Consider the following 10,936-nt stretch of genomic DNA (forward strand, 5'->3'; position numbering starts at 1 on the left):
CTCAGCCTCAATGTAGTGATCTGTGAGTAAAGCAGTAGGTAGACCTCAAGGGTAGATGGTGGAAGATCGTACTTCAGACAACCAAACAGATAAGGTGGAGACTAGGGTGACCACTAGGGATGAGCTTCGTGTTCGAGTCGAACGTACGTTCGACTCGAACATTGGCTGTTCGTCCGTTCGACGAAATCCGAACTCTTGGTCCGTTCGCGTCAAAATTCGTGTGGCGCGCGCGGACCACAATGCACTGCGGTGGCGCAGTGCATTGCTGGCTCATGATTGGCCAAGCATGCACTGTGACCCCGCATGCTTGGCCAATCGCAGCGCCAGCAGCGAGGAGAGCCATGATTGGCCACAGGCATCCTGCCTGTGGCCAATCATAGCTCAGGCTGTGTAGTGCACGCCCCACACTATATAAGGCCGCCTTTGAGGCGGCCTCGTGTAGTGTGTTGGCGTCTGAAGCAGTGGGTGTTCTGTGTACCTTCAACACAGTTACACACCAATCGTTGTTGGCTGATTTCCTATCTTGCTGTTGTGTAGTGGTTATTGTCTGTGCCCTGACCGCAGTATACACCACTATATTCACCTCACCTATATAGCTAGTGATCTATCTTTAACCACTTAACAACCGCCCATTGCCGATTAACGGCTTCAGGGCGGTTGTTTAACTCTGAGAGGCCGTTAATTAACGGCCTCCCAGAATTCTGCTCTCGCGTGCCCCCTGGGGCGTGCACTCGAGAGCATCCGTGACGCTCGTCGCGGCCGTTTACCACGTGATCGCTCCGTCAAATGACGGAGTGATCACTTGTAAACAAACCGGCGTCATGTTATGACGCCGGTTCCTCCCTCCCCTCTCTGTACCGATCGGTACAGCGGAGGGGAAAGAGATCGGTGTCAGCAGCGATGTGGGCTGCATCTGCAGTGCCCACATCGCTGCTCACCGAATTTAACCCCTCAATTCCCTGCCAATACTCTGCAATACCAGTGCATACTCTGCAGTACCCTGCCATTACTCTGCAGTACCCCGCCATTACTCTGCAGTACCCTGCCATTACTCTGCAGTACCCCCCATTACTCTGCAGTACCCTGCCATTACTCTGCAGTACCCCCCATTACTCTGCAGTAACCCCCATTACTCTGAAGTACCCTGCCATTACTCTGCATTACCCCCCATTACTCTGCAGTAACCCCCATTACTCTGCAGTACCCCGCCATTACTCTGCAGTGCAGTACCCTGCCATTACTCTGCAGTACCCTGCCATTACTCTGCAGTACCCCCCATTACTCTGCAGTAACCCCCATTACTCTGCAGTACCCTGCCATTACTCTGTAGTACTCCCCAATACTCTGCAGTACCCTGCTATTACTCTGTAGTACCCCGCCAATACTCTGCAATACCCTGCCATAAATTGCCATACCCAGCCATACTCGGAGATACCCAGCCATACTCGGTGATACCCTGAAATACCCAGCCATAGACGCCCCTCACCGCCCTCCGGTGCTTCTACCAACTCGCCAGTACAATCAAAGCCAGAATCTTTTTTTTATTTTTTATTTCAGGCTTCCCAGCCTAGAGGTGAGATGTGGGGTCATATTGACCCCCAGATTTCACTGTAAAGAGGACCTGTCACCCCATATTCCTATTACAAGGGATGTTTACATTCCTTGTAATAGGAATAAAAGTGATCAAAAATATATTTTTGGGGAAAAAAATGTCAAACTAAAATAAATAAAGTAAAATGAACAATAAAAAAAAAAAAAAAAAATTAAAGCGCCCATGTCCCCATGTGCTCGCATGCAGAAGCGAACGCATTCGTAAGCCCCGCCCACATATGAAAACGGTGTTCAAACCACACATGTGAGGTATCGCCGAGAACGTTAGAGCGAGAGCAATAATTCTAGTCCTAGACCTCCTCTGTAACTCAAAACATGTAACCAGTAAAAAAAAAATTACGAAGAAAAAAATTACTAATCTGCTAAATTGTATAACAGAAACAAAGAAAAATTCATTTTTTCGCAGAATTTCCGGTCTTTTTTCTTTTATAGCACAAAAAATAAAAAACTGAGAGGTGATTAAATACCACCAAAAGAAAGCTCTATTTGTGTGAAAAAAAGGACAAACATTTCATATAGGTTCAGTGTTGCATGACTGAGTAATTGTCATTCAAAATGTGAGGGCACCGAAAGCTGAAAATTGGTCTAGTTATTAAGGGAGTTTAAGTGCCCAGTGGTCAAGTGGTTAATAATAGAGCTTGCAGTCAGTAGTGTTAGGAGATAGTGCGTGCTGTCTGCGTGCTCTGTACCCAGTACATACCGCTATAATATAGGGCAGGCCCCTACTTTCAAACATCCAATTTACAAACATCTCCTACTTGCAAACGGAAGGAGACAGCAGCAAGTGAGATGAAAAAAGACGGACGACAAAACAAATTATACAGGGGTGATAACCCTTCCCTATGTTTTCCAAAAAGCTTAAAAATAGATTTTTTGACTGGAGCTACACTTTAAAAATGTACCAGTTGAAAATTACAAACAGATTCAACTTAACACAACAAACCTACACAGTCCCTGTCTTGTTTGCACCGCCTGTATACTGCTGTTCTGAGTATATAGGGCCTGGGGGCCACACGCATTTCCTTTTTTTAATATGGGTACGGGGTTCCCCTTAATATGCGTACAAGTTTTAAATGGTGTTATTTCCGTTTAATGTCATTTTGTGCAGGGACTGTTCTAAACACGGGAAACACGTGGCACTTCACAGGCATACTACAGACACCCCCCAGGCACCATATTTAAAGGAATATTTCACTTTTTTTTTTCACTTTAATCGTCATTAAAATCAGTGCTCCCGCCAAAACGGCCATTTTTAAAACTTTTTTTTGCATTGACCCATGTCCCCTGAGGCAGGAGGCAGGTCCCCAAACCCTTTTTAGGACAGTATCTTGCATATTAGCCGTTAAAATTAGCACTTTCCATTTCGAACGTTCGAGTCCCATAGACTTCAATGGGGTTCTAACGTTCGTAACGAACGTGGGGGCCGTTCGCAAGTTCTGGTGCGAACCGAACCGGGGGGTGTTCGGCTCATCCCTAGTGACCACATGTCCCGAATTTTGCAGGTTTGTCTCGGGTACCTTCATTCCTGGACAATACAGTGTCCTGGAATGAAACTGACAAAGCCACCCCCCAGGTCAATCTGATGCCCCCAAAAAAGGCCGCCACATGACCGCTTTACTCGCTAACAGTACTTGTCCTGTCTGGGAATGTCTGGAGGAGCACAATTCCCCGCCCCCTGCTTGTGATTGGAGAAATTTTAAATCCCGCCTCTTGTGTCTAATCACTGTGCGGTGATTCGTTACAGCACAAGCTGATTTTTTGGAAGTGGAGGGGGGGATGTCTCTGAATGGCAGTTTGGAAATGTGGTCACCCTAGTGGACACATACCTTACAGCACATGGGTCCAGCAGGCATAGTGAGGACTCAGTGTAGTGATCTCTAAGTAAAGCAGTTAGTAGACCTCAAGGGTAGATGGTGGGGCCAACAAGCAAGATATGGAAGCTTGGGCCAGTGGGAGATTCCCCCACCCACACAGTTGAGCATAGATGGAGGAATATGTTCCACTTTTTCCATCTGACCATAGAAAATCTGCAGATGATCTATAGGTGTATGGCCAGTCTTAAGCTCTCTCCTAGCTCACTCCTGATCAGCGCCTTGCTGCTCTGTCACAAAGTACATCCGTAGCTCCCAACTGTCCCTGATTTCGAGGGACTATGTCTGATTTGGAGCAATGTCCCTCTGTCCCTCATTCCTCCTCAACTGTCCCTCATTTTGGTCTGATCTATAGAAAATGTATATAAAATGCACGTTTTATCTATCAAAAAGTGTTTTCCAGCGCTAAATCCTTCATCCAATTTCTAAATTGCAGCATTTGTAAATTCCAAAAGCCAATATAAAGGAATAGTAGTGGTTAAAAAAGCACTTGTGGGTTTATCCAATCTTGTTTGTTTTTTTTGTACAATTCTCCTTTAACCGGTTCCCGACCGGCGCACGCCGATGTACGTCGACAGAATGGCACGGGCAGGCATATTGGCATACATGTACGTCCAATCTTCAATGCCGCCCTGCCATCGGGAGCGCGGCGCGCTCCCGCGCTAGTCAGGACCCCCGTGAGTCCGGTCGCGGGACCCGCGAACTCGATCGCTGCGGGCATACCCGCGATCGTCTCACGGGACGGCTGAATGGAGGAAATGCCGTGTAAACAGAATTTCTCCATTCTGCCTAGCAACTAGTGACGCTGATCTCTGCTCCATGTGATTGGAGCAGAGATCAGTGTTCACTAAATGAAAGCCCAACCCCCCCACAGTTAGTAACACACCCCTAGGGACACTTAACCCCTACACTGACACCCACTGGTTAACCCTTTCACTGCCAGTGTCATTTACACAGGAATCACTGCATTTATATAGCACTGATTACTGTATAAATGACAATGGTCCCAAAAATGTGTCAAAAATGTCGGAATGGTCCCCCACAATGTCGCAGTCACAATAAAAATCGCTGATCGCCGCCATTACTAGTAAAAAAAAAAATAATAAAAAATTATTAATAAAAATGCTATAAAACTATCCTTATTTTGTAAACGCTATAACTTTTGCGCAAACCAATCAATAATCGCTTATTGCGATTTTTTTTACCAAAAATATGTAGAAGAATACGTATCGGCCTAAACTGAGGGAAAAAAATGTTTTTTTATATATTTTTGGGGGATATTTATTATAACAAAAAGTAAAAAATAATGCGTTTCTTTCAAAATTGTCGCTCTATTTTTGTTTATAGCGCAAAAAATAAAAACCACAGAGGTGATCAAATACCACCAAAAGAAAGCTCTATTTGTGGGAAAAAAAGGATGTCAATTTTGTTTGGGAGCCACGTCGCACGACCGCGCAATTGTCAGTTAAAGCGACGCAGTGCCGAATCGTAAAAAGTGGTCTGGTCTTTGACCAGCAAAATGGTCCGGTCTGTAAGTGGTTAAGGGGGCGTGGCAATGGGGTGTGTCCTATGCCTGCATACTTTTGCTGCTAGGTGTCCCTCATTCCCATCTCAGAAAGTTGGGAGGTGTGTACATATGGCTCCTGCAGACGTGCATGCTCTGGCTGCACCCATGCAGTCTCTGATTCCTGCAGAGGAATGGGAGTCCACCTGACTCCCATGTACAGTCCTCCTGTCTGTCGGGGGTGGGGTCCTGAGCCATAGCCAGGTCACAACTAAATAGCCCAACATACAGCTGTGCAATCAGCATGCCTTTCCCTCCAAAATCTGGTGTAAACCAGCAATATTCTGGGTAGCAGAGGGTCCCAATGCCACAATATATATATCTCATACTCAACACTTTGAGATGGGAATGAGGGACACCTACTAGCAAATGTATGTAGGCATAGGACACGCCTCCTGCCACACCCTCTTAAAGGAGAATTAACCAAAAACAAAAGGTTAATTAAAGGGGCTTTTTTTTTACTATGATTCCTTTATATCGGCTTTAAAAATTGACAAATGCAGCAATTTAGAATTTGGATGAAAGGTTTAGCGCTGGGAAAAACTTTTTGAAAGATAAAAAGTGAATTTTATATACAACTATAGAGATTAGAACAAAATGAGGGACAGATGAGGAGGAATGAGGGACAGAGGGACATTGCTCCAAATTGGAGACAGTCCCTCCAAATCGGGGACAGTTGGGAGCTATATATATATATATATATATATATATACAGGGGGTCCCCGACTGACTTACGAACCACTCCTACGTACGAACAGGGCGCTGCTGGAACCCTCTGCCGTTCTGCGCGGACCATCTGCCGTTCTGTACATGCGCGGTCAGACCGAGCCTAGGAAAATTTAGAAAATGTACGTAATTTGCCAGGCATGCACTGAATGGCATTCAACGGAACATCGGAAATGTCCGTAACTGTCTTTTTGAGCATGTGTGCCCGACTACTGGAGCACCAACACAGATCCACACTGGGAGCTAGAGCATATATTCCCCAGGGAGCGGAGTCTAAGTGCCAGCAGGTGTTCACCAGAGCCTCTAGTGGTGAGGATGGACTGCGCTACAGTCTGGCTCAAGGTCGCGGCTCCCCAGGGTCTCCCAGCTCGTGCTCACGGTAGACTACAGGAGGAAGAGGAAGGAAGCAGCAGGCTGGAACAACAAGGATAGTAAAGGGATAAGCCAAAGGTCAGGGTCACAAGCAGACAGGGATAGTCGAGAACAGGCCAAGATCGGTAACTGGAATCAGACATAGGAGACACAGCAAGTAGCACATGAAAGCTAAACACACAATGGTTGGTCAGCAAGGTTGGCTTGCAATGTACAGGTTATTATAGTGTTCATAATTAGAGGCTGAGGTGGAGCTATGCTGAGGGAAGATTATATAAGCAGTCAAGTGAGGGTGGCTGGCCTCTAAAGGTGAACACATGGTGGAGAGGTAAGCTGACAGAGAAAGATGTCCTTTGCACAACCTTGGCATAACCAGGGCCGTCTTTAAGGCAGGGCAAAAAGGGCAGCTGCCCTGGGCCCTGTCATTGTTGTGGGGTCCAAAGCAGCTGCCTCATACTTGCCAACTATCCCAGTTTACATTCCCTTGTCCCTTGAAGTTTTAGTCCTGTGCTGCTACTAATGCTGCCCAGCTTTGTCCTATTGTTGTGTACAGTTGACTCACCTGCAGACCTGTGTTTACATGTAAATACTGGCATTTATATGTAAATAGCAGTGACATGCATATGTAAATAGCTGCATTGATATGTAAATAAAGGCAGCATTCATGGGTATATCATGCCCCCCTGCAGTGAGGAGAAGATGTGCTGTAACCTATAGCAACCACTGAGCAGTATTACAGTACAGCAATCTCTAGCAGCCAATCAACAAGCAGAAATGTGCTGTAACCTCTAGCAACTAATCAGTGAGCTTTAAGGAGTGCTGTAACCTCTAGCAATCAGTCAGTAAGCAGTAATGATATGCTGTAACCTCTGGCAACCAATCACAATCACTACCAGATCTGATACAGTAAACTGATTTTAAGTCTAGCTGCTATATATTGTATGTCTCAGAGAAGGGGGAGAGCGAAATTGCATGGGGGGAGGGGGGCCCTAAGAAATTTTTTTGCCCAGGGTCCAATCAATATTAAAGACGGCATAACCATGACAGAAAGTATCACTCAAACACTGTAAATAAAAGCACACCACAAAGGACTTGGTGATGTTAATATAAAATTAAAACATACGTCCCTCTGCAAATGCAGAGGAGGCGGGCAAAAGGTAACGAGGACCCCGGAAATGATGTCCGTACAATCTATAGTAAGATACCAGGAAAACAACAATGGACACAGAGAATGATGTCAAAAGAGATATTTAAAACTGCATGTAGTGCGGAGACTGATACTAAATATTAATAGAGCGAACATACAAGCGAACTAAGTACTAGAAAGGATGGAGAAGTCATAATAATGTAAGATAAAATCCCCCCAAAAATAATAAAAATGATAAAAGGTAAAATGTAAAGAAATCAAAATGAAGTAGCATCACAGTGGATGTATAAAAAACTAAAATTTCTAGATAATTAAAAATCACTGATAAAACAGCTAAGATCGAATTCAATATTCAATCCCCGGGGGTGCGAACGTTTCCAATATAAAAATCCATTTGGATTCTAGCTGGCTAAGGGTGCTCACTTTGTGGCTACCCCGCCAGTGTCTTTTATATGGTTCTATCCCCCAGAACCTCAAATCGGTAGGATCTTTTATTGCGGCATATAGCAAAAATGTTTGGAAACGCTATATTTGTCAAATCCTTTGAGGATGTTCTTTGATACGTACTCTCAAAGGTCTTTTCCTGTGTCCAATACATTGCAGGCCCCCAGCTACATTCCAAAGCAAAAAAGAGAGTGAAAGGTGAGCGTCTCTTTGAACCTGGGTGGTCAACCACTCACACAAGAAGAAATTGGAGTATTGGACAAAGGGTTAAAACACCCACCCACGAATAGATCTTGATAAGTCCAAAATACACCAAAAATATACCAGAAAGCTGAAAATACGTGGCAAGTAACCCAGTTAAAGAGGAATTAAACCCTGATGGGTTTTACTTCCTCTTTTGCTCGCTGTATAGCCTGCAAATGAAAAGCATAACAGGCTAGTATGCATCGCCCATTACATGCCACTTACCTGCAAAAGAATCCAACGGTGTCCCCTGTGTAGGCAGCGTCCATCTTCTGGCCCCTCTTCCTTCCGGGCCGCGGACTCTGGCTCTGTGATTCGCCGGAGCCGCGTGACGTCACTCCCAGGCATGCGCACGGGAGACGCGATTAACGGCACAGGCTAGGGAAGAAACGCCACTTAATTTTGTTTCTTCCCCGTGCATGTGCCGTTGGAATTTTCTCTAGCGGACTACACGTGAAATATCTCCTAAACGGCATGCGTTTTGGAGATATTTCCACTACCTATAGCCTTATTCTAGGCTTATCTATAGGTAGAAGTCCAAAAAGTGGGTTTACAACTAGTGATGGACGAACTTCCGACGGGACGTTTCGCGAACGCGAAATGCGAACGGACCCAAACGTTCGCGAAACCGAACGTTCGCCGCGGGCCCCATTGACTTCAATGGGAGGCGAACTTTGCAAACCTTCATGTCGAATTTGCGGCCACGTGGTAATTATTAGGGGGTAAAACGTAGTCCCACCATCTGGACAATGACATAATACATGTATGAGGTGAATTTGGGATCGATAACTACAAGCATTTTTATTTTATTTGGGAAATTGTTCTAACAATTCAGGACTATGGAGCTAATGAAGGCAATGGAGGAGAGGGAAGGTCAGGGACCAGGGTAGGCAAAGAAGAGGGTGCAGGAGATGATCACCAGCAGCGTGACATACCGGAATGACACATGCACCGTGATAGAGGCATCTGACAGCAGCACCGTAATACAGAGCACTGACAGCAGCACCGTGACATACAGCGCTGACAGCAGCACCGTGACATACAGCGCTGACAGCAGCACCGTGACATACAGCGCTGACAGCAGCACCGTGACATACAGCGCTGACAGCAGCACCGTGACATACAGCGCTGACAGCAGCACCGTGACATACAGCGCTGACAGCAGCACCGTGACATACAGCGCTGACAGCAGCACCGTGACATACAGCGCTGACAGCAGCACCGTGACATACAGCGCTGACAGCAGCACCGTGACATACAGCGCTGACAGCAGCACCGTGACATACAGCGCTGACAGCAGCACCGTGACATACAGCGCTGACAGCAGCACCGTGACATACAGCACTGACAGCAGCACCGTAAGCAGCCCCAGGAGGAAGTCAGCACAGCACAGGGATGGTGTGATCCCCTCATAATAAGAACCCCCAGGAGGAAGTCAGCACAGCACAGGGATAGTGTGATCCCTTCATAATAAGAACCCCCAGGAGGAAGTCAGCACAGCACAGGGATATCATAAGCAGCCCCAGTAGAAATATGACACCGCTCAACCTCTTCAAAGAGGAGGGTAGGGGCATATAGTACGGTGTGCTTTTTTGGGTCAAGGAAGTGAGCCAAATGAATTAAGAAGGTCTGTGTGCTTGATTAAAAAAATAGTTTATAGACATATACATGGTCTACTGGTCACATGTGTTGAATTCCTCCGAGATCCATGCCTCATTCATTTTTAGAAATGTGAGGTAGTTAACACTGTGGTGAGCTAGGCGAGTACGCTTATCGGTCACAATCCCCCCTGCTGCGCTGAACGTCCTTTCGGACAGGACACTGGATGAGGGGCAAGCCAACAGTTCGATTGCAAATTGGGCAAGCTCTGGCCAGAGGTCAAGCCTGCCCACCCAGTAGTCTAGGGGTTCATCACTCCTCAGAGCGTCCACATCGGCCGTTAACCCAATGTAGTCGGACACCTGACGGTCTAGGCGTTCCCTGATGCTGGATCCGGATGACACCTGTCGATGGGTCGGCTGAAAGAATGACCTCATATCCGAAGTCACCAACACATCTTCAAACCGGCCTCTTCTTGCAGGCGCTGTTGGATTGGTACCCGCAAATCCTTCTCTGGGAGTGGGAATTGCTCCTCTGCCAGCGCACGCAAAAGCAGAATGCAGCATTTCTCGAAGCAAGGCCTGGAAGTGCTGCATTCTGACAGCCCTCTGCGACGGCGGTAACATTTCCGCCATTTTGTGTTTGTACCGGGGGTCTAAGTACGTTGCCACCCAGTACTGGTCCTTGACCCTCATGCTTTTTATACGGGGGTCCCTATTAAAACACTGGAGCATGAAGGCCCCCATTTGCACTAAAGTGGAAGCGGTGTGGTGGCCTGGCTCCTGCTCATCATCCAGGATAATGTCGTCCTCTTCATTCTCCTCTCCCCATCCTCGCACAACAGGGATCCCAGAAAGGTTTAAAGCATGCTCTTCTTGCTCCTGCTCATCCGCCCCGGCACCATCCTCCTCTGACTCCTCATCAGACTCCTGTTGTTGACTTGTCTCAGATAGAGTAGCCCCCCCTGGGAATTCATCCAGCATTGCGACTTCCTCATCTTCCCGCTCCTGCTCCTCCACAGCCTGATCAATGACACGACGCAATGCACGCTCCAGAAAGAAGGCATAAGGTACCATGTCACTGATGGCGCCATGGCTGCGACTGACCAGTTTGGTGATCTCCTCAAATGGCCGCAGAAGTCTGCATGTGTCGCGCATGAGCAGCCACTGGCGCGGTGAAAAAAAACCCAGCTCCCCAGAACCGTTTCTTTCGCAGAGTTCATACAGGTAGACGTTAACTGCACGTTTCTGCTGGAGCAGCCTATCAAGCATATAGAAGGTTGAGTTCCATCGCGTCGGGCAATCGCAAATAAGACGTCTGACCGGCAGATGGTGTCGCCGCTGAATGTCAGCAAGGCGA

This window comes from Lithobates pipiens, unplaced genomic scaffold, assembly GCF_037356315.1.
Source record: "Lithobates pipiens isolate NorthernLeopardFrog02 unplaced genomic scaffold, aLitPip1_a1.2 Scaffold_44, whole genome shotgun sequence".
Classification (NCBI taxonomy): domain Eukaryota; kingdom Metazoa; phylum Chordata; class Amphibia; order Anura; family Ranidae; genus Lithobates; species Lithobates pipiens.